A 17283-nucleotide genomic window follows, 5' to 3' on the forward strand; every position below is an offset into this window, starting at 1 on the left:
CACAGACCAGGAAAACAAGGCACAGGTGAAACTAATAAACTCAAAGGAACAAAAACAGGGAAACTAAGAATTAATCAAGGAAACAGAAGCCAACACTAGGGAATTAAACAGGTAAAGACACAAGCAGGGGCACAAGGAACAAAACCAAAACCAACTACAAAATCAGACACAAGAACTAAAGAAACTCAAATGAAACACTAGGGAGCAAAATACAAAAACAGGAGGTGGGATTCAAACATAGGACGGAAGGGTACTCAAGACAGAAGGGTACACAGACAACCACATGCTCTACACATTGAGCCACAAGACCAGACAGGTAACAGGGGAGAACAAGGACTGACGTATGAACGGGATGACCAGCACCACCTGCTGGTCAAACGGGGAAGGGGCACGAAAGGACCACAGCGGGAGGCCGACCCTGACACCATAACCAATTCAACAAATCAGGATAAACACAGGACAACAAGAAACAGGTGGAAAAAATTATATTTAGGAATTAGGAAACATTGACAAACACTGAGGGCTAACACTAGGAAAGACATAGGAACATATGTACAAGTGGAACAGAATTAAACCAGGCACAGGCAGGGTAAACCAAAAACAAGGACACAAAGACAGAGAGAAGTTCCAAACACTATGGATAACCAATTATAAAGTATTCATTACTGGAGAGGTACAGCCTCTTATTTGCACAATCAACCCACTGAGCTACCCAGCAGCCCAGGGAGCAGGGATACACACTAGGGGCTGAAGGACTACAAGAGAGAGAGGGGGGAAAGCATGTTGACCAGCGACACCTGCTGGACAAAAAGAGGACAAGACACATAGGACAGGGTCAGACAGGCACCGACCCTAACACATTTCTCTGGGCATAACCCTAATCCCATCTATGAGAATCTTAACTCCTACCCAGCCCTAACCTTAACTACAAGTAACCAAACAAAATACAAGACGTTTTCCAATTTTGTTTTTTTATTGCATCCACAGTTATTTTTTTTTTTATTGAGTTTTGCCTTGGGGGGACCAAAACAAATGTCCCCATAATGTCTGATATGCATGCACACACACACACACACACACACACTACAGACAATCAGCATATATTTAATTAACTGAGGACTGTTGAGGACAGTGGGAGAACACACGACCTGCACACACTTGTACAGCGTGGAGGGAATAGAACTCCAACCCAGTAAATTATTGTTAATCAGAAGCACTGCTTATTAGAAATGGTGTTGAGTGTTACATCTATTCAAGCTGAGTTCAAAAGTAAGTGAAACTTATGCTTGTTGCAGCTAATTGTGCAAGAAATACATATGAGTTCTTTGTGTTCATTGACAATACAGTTTGTGCTGAGCATATTCAAAGCAGCAATTTTATTGTTTATTTTTTGCTCCTCTTTTTGTCGATTATTATGTTTTTTTGTAGCTGGTATGATAAGACTACAGTAGACTGTTGAATATTCTGCACAAACAGAGAATAATGACCAAATGGGGCTGCATACCATATAACCATGTTATTGTAGAAGAAGTTGAGAAATCTATGTACTGTGACTTGATTACCATCCATGCTAAAGTTGTCCAGCAGGATTGATTTCCATCTCGAGTCAAACAGGACGTAAACCAGTCCACTCACGCTCGCTGCTAAAGGTTGTTGCTGCAAATTGATCAGCACCATTAAGATGTCGCTCACCTCAGGTGTGATGGAGCTATTAGATCTGAGAGATGACGCCAACATAGGACAACAGCCCGATAGAATGTCTTAAAAACTTTGCAAACATTGACAAATTGTGTGTCTACACCTCTTTTTATCTCTTCTACTTGGACATTCGTCTTTGGGGGCTGCATCCCCTAATGTCAGAAAGCTCTATTAGGATTTCCGTTATGCGATATGTGACAATTCTTTTTGACAGAATTTGTATAGGACAGATTTTGTCCGTGCTGTGCAGTGTACACTTTCCATGGCAGAAGATTAAGTTACCACCCGACAGTTTATTTATAAAAGCAGCATTTAAATTGCGTTTAATATCCATTGATGTTGCGGTTTTATGACACGCAGTGATTTTCCCCACTTCCGTCAGCTTGCTGACACCATTTATTCCAGCTGGAGCTCCCAGTCAACGTGTTTTTACTTGCCTTGTCCGTGGTGAAAAGAGCAGAGTCCACAGATCCTGGCAGATACACTGCTTAGACAACTCATTTGCAAAGACTTTTGGGGAAAAAAAATAAAATTTGCCTTCCATAATATTCCATTTCACATGTTGATGTGCTGAAAACCCTATACTGGATACGAGGTCGGAGTGTGGACAGATGGATGGATATTTACATGTGGTATTTACACCGGATCGCTCCTCAGACGAAGTTGCCATCAGGATTAAGTTTTATTAGAGTGTATTACACAGATGCAGAGCCAGGAAAAACAACAATCCTCATAAATAGAAAATGCTAATTTTCTTTGACAGCATTTTCTTTCTATTCTATTCTATTTCTCTCTATGCAAACTGCAGTCCTGTGCATTTCTTGTGATCTTAAATGGTTTATTTAAGGCCTATTGTGGAGTTGCAGATTTTTATTGTTTTTTTTTCTTGCCCAGGATTAATGAGCTGTAGGTTATTGATTATGATCTATGAAACACCCTGCAGGTCTGCTCTAGAACCACCAACTTTCAATTAGCATGACATGGCTCATGCTGTTGCAGTCCACCGGAGATGCATAGCCTGGAATGAAAGGATCCAGCCCTATGAGGTATGCTGCCACACTACCCCTGACCGCGTGGGACTTCGCTTGTTCCTTAGTGCTGCAAAATCTAGTGCCTTCCCCTCACACGCTCATCTTCTCACAATTCTGTTTGGACGGAACTCCCCGAGGGCTCAGCCAGCTAAGGTGTTAATCAAGATCATAGGTTAAATCCCACAGCCCTCACTGCTTTGCTTGTGATCATTAGTCAGCCATGACCAGGAGCTCCATCCTAGTGGAGCTTTCCTGTCATTTTTCCATTGGGATGGAGGGATTCAATGTGCCAGCATTTTTCACTTGCTTGCTAAGTCACATCGATCTTATACAGTATCTGAATTTGAAAACAATGCATTTTGAAGTTCTACATACAGTAAACATTTATCCTGTCACTGTCACAGCAGTTTTTGCGAGATGACAGAACACTTCTACTGTGACCCAACATTCCTTATGTTTTTTGAACTCAAACTGAGGCAGAACGCAGCTTGAGTTAAAGTAAGGTAGTGAGAAAAAAAGACGACGATGGGCTGTGAGGAAGCTTGTAGAGATAAGATCTGTGCTGTTTTTCTGTGTGATCTTCAGGCGCACGGCTGGACTTTCCATATCGTTCCGAACATCATGCCACATCTAGCGCAAACCTGACATTCTTTTGTAGGCTATACTAATGGGCCAGCTGAAGAGTAGGGGAGGGGAGATAAAGACTGGGAACATGCATGACGGAGATTTGCTACTCTGCCTGCAGGTAGTACTCTGATAGATTGATGCTTTTCCTTTACACATGAGTGTAGATCTGATACTGTCCACACTTCAAAGGCATGTGTTTTAGGTATCTTGATGTCTCTGTATTGTCCATCATGTATAACTGAATATGTCTGAATGTATCCTACCACGGATTGGCATCAAGGAACTGTCCATGTACTGGGACAGGCTCAAGGTTCAACATGAACTGGACAAATGGTGTTACGGAAATTTTAGTGGATAGTTGGATGGATGCATAACTGAAGTGCATTAAATGGGCTTTTGGTTCTGAAAATAAGAGACCTTTCTTTCACCTTTATATGAAAACTTTTAGCTCCTTTGAAACTTTCTTCTGTAGCCCTTGTTCTCTGGCACCTTCTTCAAGCAGCAACACCTACACTGCATGATGTAATGAACTGGAAGAAACAAGATAATGACTGACTTCCCATTGCAGTGTTTCAGTTCAGCAGTCTGTGTAGAATTTCCAACCCGTAAAGAATGGTAATAAAGAAAAACTATCTAAATACATCAAAGTCTTCACAATTATAATTTCATGCTTTATGTGAAAAGAGGGAAGAAAAGATTTATATTTCTCTCTTTGACCTTGTAGTTTGTTGCTTGTCTTAAGATGAATCCCAGAAGTGCACCAAAAATGCATCATTGCATGTTAAACCACTTTCCATCTTTGAAAAATCTATAGGGTAATATGCTCTGCCATATGCACAAAACGGACCTGTGCTAGCTAAAAGATTTCAGTATTGTCTAAGAAACTGGAATGGACATATTATTCTCATTTCTTGAGCCTAAAGATAGTAGTAGAAGTCCAGTCAGAAGACATTCATTATATAAATGGAGCACATTTGCAAGAAAATGCATGACTGGCTGTTCGTTAATTTGAGCAGCTTCAGACACTATGGCTGTTCTTCCCCTCAACACAGACAGAGATTCACACTGGAGGTTAAGAGATACCAGAAGCAGACTGTCTTCTTACAGCGATTCCACATTATCACGTTTGAACCAACAGCTGCTATCTTTTGGTATGATACCCACCAAGATATCATCTTCCTACAGCAGTAAAGGGGGTTACTTTCAGAAGGAGTGACCAGCATTAACCAAGCTGGCGATGTTATTTGAATACATTATATTCATTACTTTCATTTTTCAGTTCCAGGTCTTGTCACTTTTCATCAACACTGCTTTATTAGTTAGAACAGAATGAGTCTGGCATCTGTGGAACTGAAAACTAAAATTAGAATACGAGTTGATTCCTTTCTACTTTCTTGCAGTGATTCCAGTCAAGAACACTTGTCATCGAAATGAAAATAAAGGTGGCTGAGAGCATAGGTCTCACAGAAAAGAATATTTTAAGATGTTTGTGGCGTATCTGTGGGTGCTGCTACAAGCATTAGAATAATGTAAGTATTGTTTTAGGCATTTTTTGTAGTTTAATACATTTGTTCAAATAGGTAATGGGGATATTTCTAAACAAGCCAGATATAGCTGGTTCTCATCAAACTGTGTAATATTTTGGAAGTTGTATAGTTGTATACCAATGCAGTACATGGATAAAAATTTTAGGAAGTGCTTTAATGGGACAAATATAGTGTTAGAATTGAAATTTCTCTAGTAAAAAATTTAATTTCAGATGACAAATTAATGTAATTAATGGAAATTGTAGTATGTTAGCTAACAAGGTCTGGTGATATTATTTTACATTTAAAGATTTAATCAAACGTTTAATAACTCCTGGGTCATAAAATACCGTGTCTGTATTACTGTAAATGCTGAGTTATAAAACAAATAACCAATGATTGCCTTTCTGTAGTACAACACCATTCTTCAATACTATTATACTCCTTCAAGATATTAAAGAATAATTTTCCTCTCTGAATACCTGTGGGTATTTAAAAGATTCTACCATTTTCCTTCCATGCTCCAATTTAATATTCTGCTTAATATTGCTAAGAAAATTCTTACACTCGTGCCTCATACTGGAGAAGAAAAAACAGTGTTAGCTGCTAAATACAATTTCAAACACAGGCAAGCCATAAACATGCATGGAAATTGTATTGCCATTCCTTCCACATGTGTGCTTTATCGGAAAATGATAACTGGGAGTTTTAAGACTTAAATAAATCTCATGCTTTCATGGATTATGCTCATATTTTAAATATACACTTATTCCAAATAATTATGCATAGAAATACATAGAATGCTGCTTCACCTTGTGCTTTGATACCTTTTCAAATGGAAAACTAACCTGTAGGAAATGTTTACACATTGCTGCAATCCACCTTTAAAGTATTTATAAGATCGACAGCTGAAGAAAGGCGCCTTGTGATTCTGCATACCAGTTCATCGTAATAAGACTCCATTGGCTAGCTTTTCTGTGCTGGCCCAAAGCAATATTTTATGACTCTTTTTTTGACAATCTCGATACTGCAAAGAAATTTTTTGCCCTCATTTTTTGCAAAGTTTTTTCTTTAAAACTTTATTCTTTAAAATATATAGAAATGTAAATAGTCTGCATTTACCCAACGACCCTGTACCTGCACAAGGACCTGGATGATAGTGGATAGATAGTCTGTTTTTATTTGGAGCTGAACTGTTGGAATCACAACGTTTTTTATATGAAAGAGGAAAATAAGTGCAGTGGTTCTGAAATAAGAAGGGATATCCTCATTACCAGGGGCCAGGAATGATAGCTTTTCCATTCTAATTAATCTAGAGCTCTCTACATGGAACACACGGCGTAGAGGATCACGTGAGAATGATAGTTTATTCACCCATGCTTAATGCCATGCCAATAGTGTTCCTATGGTTACCTAGCGTTCCAAGAATAACCTATATCCGGTTTTCAAAATACTCAAATGCTCCATTAGTTAGGAAGCAAAATCTTCCATACAACTATGACCAACCTCTTTCCTTTAAGTCAGTATGTGTTTTGGTGTTTATGTGTGTTTTTCAGATGTTAACATCCCAGATTCATTTGCTTCTCACCATGTCCTGTTTTCCTAGAAGAGAGACATGTTCACAGCACACACAATATGAAGTTGTACTGTCATTGGAACTGCATCCTACAGATATGAAAAGGTGGATGCCACAATTCTTGCCTTTCAGAACACCACTGTGTCAGAATATTGCCAGCGGGACTTCCGCTTTAATCTATAGCGCTTTCTCTGTGCCTCTCCCAGCTGAGAGCAGTCTTTACAGCTAGGTGCAAAAAACACACCCATTTGCTGAAATCTGGATGGACCAGTTCCATATGACTCTTCAATACTTTTTGTGAGAGACCAGGGAAAATAACATTAAGCTGAGGTTCACTTAAGGTGTGAACGTAGTGGCAATGAATTCAGTGCAATCTGTTACACCTGAAAAAAAGAAAAGCAGAGAACCTGGCTTAGATTTTACCTTATCTTTAGTGTTTCTGCATAAACACTTTCCACAGTGTTTTGTGTCAACAAGCAGTAATCTCTTTTCACAAGTAGACATTTCTTTATCAAAGTACAGCTGCCCTATTCCTCACCCTGGTGTCAGAATAATGCAGAATTGCACAGATGGATTTTATTGTATGTTGCATGAAGTGCAATTCCGGAACCAATCCTCGTTTTCAAATTATGATTCCTAACCTATTATTGTCCATTCCATCCAAGATTGCTATATTTTGCTGCAAGATGCATATTTTTAAAAGTCATCCTCTGTCTGAGAACGAGGTCCATAAATGAATCTGAAATCCATCAAAATGAGAACTTATTACTGCTTTATAACACATAAAAACATAAACATACCTTTTTGGCTGCTGACGTATGTAAAAGATTCAGTTCTTACACATAGAATTAAATAAGCTGATTGCACAATATAAACCAGTGTGTGTTTGGTGTTTTTCCTTCTTAGTTAATCCTTAGTTAATGTATTTTGCAAACTCTGCAGTGGGGCATCACAGTGGTGCAGTGCTTAGCACTGTCGCCTCACTCACACCCCTGGGACCTGGGTTAGAGTCTCCACCATGGCTTCATGTCTGTGCAGTTTGCATGTTTTTCCTGTGATGTCATGGCATTTCTTCAGGGTACTCTGCTCTCCCCGCACAGGTGAATTGGAGTTCCCATAGGTGTGCATGTGTGAGTTAATGGCGTGAGTGTGCCTGTGATGGGCTGGTGCCCCATCCGGGGTTATTCCCTGCGTTGTGCACATAGCCTCCAGGATAGACTCTAGACCCCCCATGACCCTGAATAGAGCAAGTGGTTTTCAGAAAATGGATGGATATACTCAGCAGCCTGTGTATTACATGCAACTGCTTATTAACGCAAACAGCCTGCTCCTCCAAACAGCAAACTATGTAGCTGTAACTGAATACATACAGCAAGCAGACAGGGTCAAGAGATTCATGTCAGTGAAATGTAGTGTAATTCTTGGTGCCAGATGTGGTGGTTCCAGCATCTCAGAAGCAGTTTTCATTTTTAATGAAAGAGGTTAGTGGAGACTCAAAGCTAACACAAAAGACAACATTGTAAGAATAACAGCTCAGCACAGTGGTGTGTAGAAAAAAACATCTCTGACCCCTTGAAGTAGTTCTTAAGACAAAAGTGGCTCCTACCTGCTACTGCGTATGGATACCTAATGAAGTGGCCCACGAGTGCATCTTCTCACATTTCTAAAGGCAGGTTTTTGCTTTCATCTGTCTGCTGTTACAATTGTGTGGCACTTGACAGAAAAACCCTGCAGGTTGTGATTCCAAATCAAAATAATAAAATCGTTCTGAGTTTTGAGGGTGACTGCAGCATTATGAACGTGAGTTTTCTATCATTTTCCTGGCCTTCATTTGGTTTATTGGGGAAAAAACTGACCTGAAAACACCCCATAACTCTGACAAAGATATAAGGATGGATGGATGGATGAACTCCAATTATAAAGGACTGTTAATATTAAGAAGAACAGCTGGTCTGATCAGAGTTGAAGATTACAATGAAAAGAGCCAGGCGACATAAACTAAAGAATAAAAACAATTAGTTGAGCCAGTCTCGTACTCAGCTACAGGAAAGAAAGATTGGGCTCAGGGTTGAACCTCTGCACAGAATGATGGTAAGCAGTAATGACAATGAAACGGAATATGTGAAATTAAATATACCTAGAGAATAAAACCAAATGAAACAGCGCAGAGTTAATGCTCTACCTGAGTTTCTAATTTTCTGTTCCTGCTATACAATATGATCCAAACGGTGGCTCCTTGTTCAACCACAAAGTGCAGTTCACAAGACGAAGTGATCTTACAAGACATTAAAAACACGCAATTACTCAACTGATCAATAATGTGAGGGAGTTTTCTGTCCCCTATGGGCCTCAATCAATAGGTAATTTTATACCTAAAAGTGCAGACTTTAAATCTGAGAGGAAAAGCACAGCAAAAGCTATCCAAAGGACATGCAACTTTACTAGAATGAGGACGAGGCCGACAGCCCCAGAACAGGAAATTATATCAGCAAAATCCTGTTCAATTGGTCCTGTGCTGACTTAAACATTTTTAAACACGAGAGCAGCATTCATTCCACATTAGTGCCTGACAAACTGGATCATCACCTGGAGTTTAGTCCACAAGTAAACTAAACTAAACCAAAGTTTTTATTTGTTAAAATAGATGTTATTCAATAACAATGCCAAAAATGGGATTTAATCCACACTGAGCTCAATCGGTGTAGACATCTGTTATCAGTATTTCTTCCTTACACGGTTTACTTGAGATGAAAAAGAATATTAAAAAAGACTCAGCAACCACTTTCAGTACAAGGCAATGTCTTGGTTCTTTAGAATTAGTTCTAGTTCTTGAATATTCTACCTAATATTTATAACTGTGGAGGGGTGACAAGAGTGGCATCCACTGAAGAGCGATCTGAAACAGCATAGTCCCTTTGTCCTGCCATGACGTCGCAAAGGTGATATTACACAGTGAAATAATGCGGTGATGACTTTAAATGAGGGTGATGATCCACCAAAAAGTGTGCAAAGGCACCACACAAAGCTGTCTGCAGCATGTCTGCAGCGCTCAACATTCCCTGGAGGCAAAATGTGGGATGAAAGGAAGAGCAAAGAGGCAAACCCCCGTGATGGTAGCATTTTCCACCCAGAGCTGCCATGACACAAAACACAGCTGGTTTCTGGAGGGAATAAATAAAGAGAAACAATCAAAGGTACAGAGATCTGCCAGACCTGATCGCAGGTCTTCCTTCTGCAGGATATTCTATGAGTGACCCATGTTCACAACACCCATCTGCATAAGCAAGTGTCCTTCGCCGCCACCGTCGCCATAATGTCCATAACTAACTTGGCAGGAGTAACACTCGACTACAACCAGCATACAGTGCATGCAACCGTGTCCATTCTCTATCTAATACATGATTCCACTTTAACCTGTCTCATTGCTCCAGTGGACGTTCCAGTGCACACGCAGTATGACTGCCCTCCTCTTCATGCAAGAAAGTCAAGTTCTATACACTGAAATGTATGGTCTGCATTAACAGCAAGCAGATCTATAATTGACCTAAGGACAAAGGTGCTGCTACAATCCAGGAAAGTCTGTCAACCTAGCAGCACTTGGTCAATAAGGAGTGAAATTATAGACTGCTTTTAAAAGCAGTGTCACTATGGTGTTTCTCTTTATGAATGAAATGGAGAATATTATAGAAAATCATTAATAGATAGTTAATAGTAGATGGTAAATAGATAAATTCCAGTGATGTGTAGGAAAGCCTTTAATTGCCCAGTCACATTCCATGTCATGTGATTATACCCCAAATGCATATCATGTGAGAAATTGCAGGAGAAGCAGCCCACAGGAGATGATCAACCATTAATGACGGATTGTTAGTGATGAGGCATTCCCACTGAGCCTTTAACCAACAGGCTTACTGGGAGATGCCATATGCAATTTCTGTTGATAACCAGGTCTATACAACTCCAACACAGCAAAAAAAAAAATTCAGAATCAGACTTTCTAAAAAAACCATCAATTCATCCTATACTGTAAGTTGACCCACATGGACATAAAAAAGGAAAAAAAAAGGGAACACATCACTTGCAGATGCTCTTCAGAAGGCTACATGACACTAACATAAGCCCTTCATGACAGCTGACATATCTTGATAAACCATTTATAAAGGTTTGTTCCAGCTTTTGTAGCTGTCATAAATGCTGACATTGGCAACTCCTGTGTCAAGTTGACATGTCACCTATGCCAATTGTCATAGGTTTATGCTGACAAAGTTGTATTATAACATTTGTTTTATTCAAGTAACATAAAAGCTTATAAAAGTGACATAAAATATAATTCTGTGGAAAATGAAAGATCGATCTGCTGGCCAGGTTTCATAATGAGTTATAAACATGTTGCGGGTTGTATAAATTCAATACAAATAAAAAAATGTGACCTGTTTTGATGGCGATCGATCCCCATAATAACTAAGAAATAACTAACAAAATTACTTGCTCATCTTTCATTGTTTAGGGGTAGCGGTGTAGTTTCCTATGAAATTATATGTGTGAAATTTAACCAATGAGCATTTCGCATCTCCCGTGGTTATTTAGCGCAGAAGGTCATAGTTCCTGTTGTGTGAGCTACAAAAGTTCCCTGTCAAGACGGCCCAGGAACTCAGAGGCAGTAACTAGGTTCCTTAGCACCTATCAGCCAGTGGCAGCCAACGGGGCCAGTTATATTCCACTGTCTCTGTGAGAAAAAAAAATAAAATAAAAAATCATTCATCTGCTTCTTGTGGTGTTGACGTGAAAAGTGACCGCACGGTTGGTGGTGTTGTTCACCTTTTCTCCCCATGCCCTTATAAATGCATATCTACAGTAAATGAAAATTAAAATGACAGCTAATAATGGACTATGATAGAATTTTTATGACTGTCAGTCAAAAAGATGGACAAAGAGAAAGTAATCTCTGGTCATGAGATTACATGGACTTTTATGTTAATCTTATAAACTGCAAGGTGTATCACTTAAGGGTCAAAAAAACTGTTACGATGCAGTTATTACTGTGTCGTGACATTACATAGGTATTTGTGTTAATCTTATAAACTGCAAGGTGTATCTCACTTAAGGGTCAAAAAACTGTTACGATGCAGTTATTACTGTGTCGTGACATTACATAGGTATTTGTGTTAATCTTATAAACTGCAAGGTGTATCTCACTTAAGGGTCAAAAAAACTGTTATGATGCAGTTATAAAACCCGTTATATGTTTCTATGAATTTATTTATGTTCAGCTCAGGAGTACTAAGTAGGCACACATTAGTCCACAGCTTCACAGTACAGATTGCAATGAAAAGCACTGTTAGGATAGAAGGAACCCAGAAACAGAAGTTCACTTTCAGGTCGGATGGCACAATTTCATCCAGCAATGGTACTGTCTGTTTTAATCACTATTTGGTCATTCAAGATAAGAGGCTTGGTAATGTGAAGATGTCTGAGGCCAGTTTCAGAGTCTGCTATACACAATTGATACTCACTTTAGGCAAAACACCCTGAAGAGACAGTGGGAAATAGGAAATCTGGAGGACCGTTATTGGCAGTCAGCTGTTGTAAGGTGTTTCCTATCAATCAAGCTAAGATGTAGTTTGCCAAGCAAGTTCCAAGACTGATTGAGAATTCAGTGCATGGTGTGTTGTCACTGGGTATAAGTTAACAAGACATGAAAAAGATTAACAAAGAGATTATGACGTAAAAGATCCTCACCACAGGAGGTACACAATGGGAATTTCTATGGTGCTAATTTTGTGCATAGTCACTAATTTTGTAACCCCATTAAGAAGATTAAATTATAAATAATATTTTTTGTATTATGTCTCATACACTGAATATGCTTTTTTAAAAATAGTGACCCAGGAAGTATTTATCAGCATGGCAGGCATTCGACAGCATGGCGATCCTTCGGCTCTGGTGCACGACGCATGCGAGTCGACAGCATTAGCATGCGCCAAGCGCAGAGCGGCTGTGGGCTTCTGTGTTCTTCACTGTGTTTCACGTCTCTTCAACTTCCTCTGTCTCTTGAGAGCCCCGGCATACCCCCCCCCCCCTCCAACAGCTTTCTTGACTGGGAAACACTGCCTCATAAAAATTCGCTGCAGCAGAGGTGTCAAACAAAAATGAACAGATGAAAAAGGATGTTACTACCTCTGACCCTTGTTATTGTAGTTTACTGTAGGTGCAAGGAAGAGTCCTCTCAGCAATCAGCCATTCCCTTTGATTCACATACCATGAGGAGCTAAAAACTATCCAGCTATGGATTATGGGTATTATATCCATCCATCCATCCTTCCATATTCCAGTTATTCTGGGTCACATACAGGCCTGGAACCTATGCAAGGCAGCACAGGACACAACCCTGTAGCAAACCATAAATGAAATGCTTCTCCATTTCAGGGATACTGTATATAATATTTTAAAATCATTATTATAGTTACAAAAGTTAAGGGGAAGGATACATATCACTTCAAATGGCAAATTTAGAATTGTATATGTCAAGAGTTTAACATTTTGCCTCAGATGCTACGTGTGTAGCGGGGCTTTGGACAAATCAATACTGGGTTTTCCTTAGAATCATGACATTTCAGCTTGTTTTTGCACTGTCAAATTGTGTGAGAAGTGTACAGCCTTGAACCTATTCTTTTCATAAGTTGTCATTTCTTAAGATGTTTTTTAAAAATCGGCTGTGACTTCACTCCACATTCCAGATGCATCATGTTCATCATTATCACTGCAATCATCATTATCACTGGACAGAACAATGGCTTCCAAGACATTTGCATCTGAAACTTCCATACATACTTTACAAAGTCCCATGACTTGCTAAAATGGTAAAATACCTACATTGTATCAGAATGCTAATAACTAAAACAGTTGTTTGTTATTCAAACACAGGCATAAACCTGCAAAATGACTAGTAAAAAAAATGCTATCCCCAGTACCATTCCTCTCTTACAGTATCTATGTTTGTATGTCCGACCAGTGTCATTGCTTGCCGTTCACCCAAAACTCTAATAATGCACATGATTTTTTGCCTCAAATATTACTGGCTTTCCCTGTGAAGGCTCCCCCCCATGCTGGGCTATTTCCTGATTTGTTTCTAGAACAGCCTCCAGACCCTTGTGACCCTGCACAGGACAAGCAAGTAAGGAAAATGAATGAATGAATGAATGAATGAATGAATGAAAGGATGTTACTGGCTTATTAAATAGTTAGGCTTAAGACAATAGAATAGGTTGAACTAAACTGCAATGCAGTAGTAAAACCAAAAAAATCATATGCCTATGAATGTGAAAACATGCAATCTTGTGATATCAAGATTTTAAGATGCACTGATTTCCTGAGTTTTTCTTCAGTTGACTTTATTGCTGATGTGATCTTGGCCCGGGGTGGCACACTGGCGCAGTGGCACAGTGTTGCAGTGGTTAGCACTGCTGCCTCACACCTCTTAGGCCTGGCCCCATGTGTGTGGAGTTTGCATGTTCTCCCTGTGATGTCGTGGGGTTTCCTCCGGGTTCCCCCCACAGTCCAAAAACCTGCTGAGGTCAATTGGAGTTACCAAATTGCTCGTAGGTGTTCATGTGTAAGTGTGCCTTGTGATGGGTTGTTCTGGGTTGTTTCCTCTCTTGTGCCCAAAGGCTGTGGATCCCTGCGACCCTGAGTAGGACAAGTGGTTACAGAAAATGGATGGATAATCTTGGCCCATTCAAATATTTTAGCCCATTCAATCTCATGCTTAAGCTCTTCCAAAAATCTGAAGGGATTGAAACCCACAGCCAACAGAATAGAGGTAGATCTAGAGAATCAAACCATGTGCTGGATACCCTATATAGAAAATACAGGAATTGGAACAAGCTTCAACATGGTCTTCATCTATATTAGAAATGTTAACAGACCATAAAATGAGCTCATCTTCCCCATACATTCAGAAGCATCTGCTGTATAATTCACACAGCACCTGCATATTTCATAAGCATTTTATCAGGAATTGCTTTCATATTCCATATATTTAATCCTTTGGCATGTCAGTCCTTGATAGGCTTTTCCGTTGACATGCACTGAACCCCAAGCTGTTTGAAAATCTGGGGTTTCCTAATCCATAAAAGCAACACATTACTGTCATAACAGAAGGTGTCTGATTAGAGGGAAACTAAGAAAAGACTGCAGGGGATGTTTAACTAGGAGACCTCCACCCCCTCAGTTCACTGGCTTTAGTCTTATACCTCTTCCAAGATTCATCTTGCAGGTACAGTACCTTAAATGAGATATAACCCCTCTTGACACACGCCCTTCATTGGTTGCCAGGTCATTGCAGATGTCAGACACTCATCAGAAATTTCAGGTGACAGATTAGCCTAACATGTATGTCTTTCGACTATAGGAGGAAACTGGAGTAGCTGCAGGAAACACACACAACACAAGGTGAACGTGCAAACTCTACACACACAGCTGAGAAGGGATTTCAACCCCTTTCCCTGCAGGTAGAGCCAACGTGTATGTGGTGTATTAAGAAGGAAACTTAATATGCTGTCCTTTAATTCAAATGTCTGATAAAATAAAGTCTTCGACAAAGGATTTATTTTAAAGACAAATACTTTCACAGTACTTCATGAAGCTGTCTAGTCACACCTCCGATTCATATTTGCGGATATGTGATTTCATCTACAGCTGCCTTAAGCTGAAGACGCCTTTCCACATGTCTGCCTTGTTAAATCTCTCAAGAAACATGCTTCCATAATCACCCATATCTCTAATTTACTGAGATCACTCCTTTGGAGCCAAAGGAAGTTACATTTTTAGAATGCAAAATTTACTCAACCATCTAAAGTACTCACAGAAACCTTGGAATGTTTGCCTAATTCTGTAAATATGTTGCAAATTTATTTGTTTCATAACAAGACCATTGACAAGCAATGTTTACTATATCTGCATTTATCTTCTGCAATTATCTCATTTTCTTCTGTATTAAGTGTCAGGGTATTTTTTTACTAATTCATTCAGTTCTGCTCATGCCATTATGCTATGCATTGCAATTCTGGTCCTTGGCTCCCATAGCAATACTAAACACAAACATTTGGTGTTTTATGCTATTGCAAAGGTGTTACTAATTAAAAAGCACCCAATGAGACTGCTTGTCAATGAACCTTGAAGTTCTTGAGTTATGCTGGTTGTTCTTAATGTGATATAATGTGATATACATACACATTTTTTTTATATAAATTAATGATTTTTGATATAAAACCTACAAATTTGCAATGTTTTTACTGAATTAAGCAAGCATTCCAAGATTCTGTGAACAATGAATATTACATATATCATGAAATTTGTAATAAAAGAAAAAGAAATGTAGAAGTCTAAACAATTTAGGAGTGTACAAAGAATCTGTCTATAATTTAAAGTATGCACATAAAAATAATACTATGACTAGACTGTACTTGTAACTTAAAAAGCAAGACACCATGACCATGCTGAATCCCTTCAGAAAACATTCAGAAAAACCTTTGCAATGTATCTATTTAAAACCTGCCATTGTGTATCTAAAAAGGTCTGTGATGATTCTGTGAAAGTTATGGTACCTATAATCTATGGTAACTGGCAATAGTGAACATGTTTAGGTTGTAGTGCAGTGGGGTTGGTTAATTTCCAAAAGTAAATGTATTTTCATTTTTTTATGACCTCATGTTTGTGTGTCCTATTCGCATCTGAAAAAAACTGCAATAGCTAATCGACTACATTGGTCCTTGAATTTTTTGTATGACTTAAACTGGTCCATGGACTTCAGAAGCTTGGGATCCCTTACTATACTGACATCTATGTAGTCCTGTCTGCTGCAGGGTTCGTAAAACACATTTTCATGTACGGAGACAAAAAAAGCACAAATATTATGAGAAAATTTATAATAAATGTGTTTATTTTCTATAATTATGGTACTTCCACGACACTCTCCTTTTCTCTTTTTATTTCACTTTTCTAACCATATAAACTGCTTTTAACGTCAGTGCTCATCTTTACTTTTGTGTCCAGCAAAAATGAAGAAAAGAGTGTGCATTCAACTCCACACAAGAAAAACAAGGTAGACAAAACATGTTTGCTTTCTGCTTAAAAATGGACCAGGTACACAATTACCGGTGCTTACAGCAGTGCTGTCAAAGTCCATGTGGATCTCTAAGTGCCCCCCTCCCACTAACTCCCCCAGGGGCACCAGTGGCGATGCTTACTGGGGGTGGGGCCCTTGGTGACCCCCTGTGTCACCTAATGGGTTGACTGGCACTGGCTTACAGTACAGTATAGTAGTATCATCTGAGTAAGGGAAAGTTACTTTTCGTCTCCAGTCAAGTAAATAATTTCTCTGACTAGTCTGCACTTGGGCCATCACTGACAGCCATATGAAGAAACGTCCTCCAGTGAGGGATTTATCCATGCAGTGATGTTCCGAGTCACCGGCTGTAAACAGAGCACAAGGAACTGCGAAAACAAAGTTGGTGTTTACATCTCCTGTTTTCTTTGTTGTTTTGTGGTGGAGACGAGCGGGAATGTGGCGTCTCCGTATGCATGCAGGCCCCCAGGCACCGCTGGAGTGGCCCAGATCAGGGAGTACGAGTGGGAGGCTTCAGTGGGCACATAGGACAGCTCCTGCATTGAGGAGGTGATTAATAGTTTCCCCCAATAGAGATCATTCCCCTACTAAGTCTACTGCGCAGTTGGGACTTTTCCTGTTTCCAAACTACCAGAGTGTCAGACACATGTGTATGTTTTTCTTCTGATGCTGCCACCTGGATCAGCTGTAATTTAGGCC

Source organism: Paramormyrops kingsleyae, chromosome 2 (assembly GCF_048594095.1).
Source record: "Paramormyrops kingsleyae isolate MSU_618 chromosome 2, PKINGS_0.4, whole genome shotgun sequence".
Classification (NCBI taxonomy): Eukaryota; Metazoa; Chordata; class Actinopteri; order Osteoglossiformes; family Mormyridae; genus Paramormyrops; species Paramormyrops kingsleyae.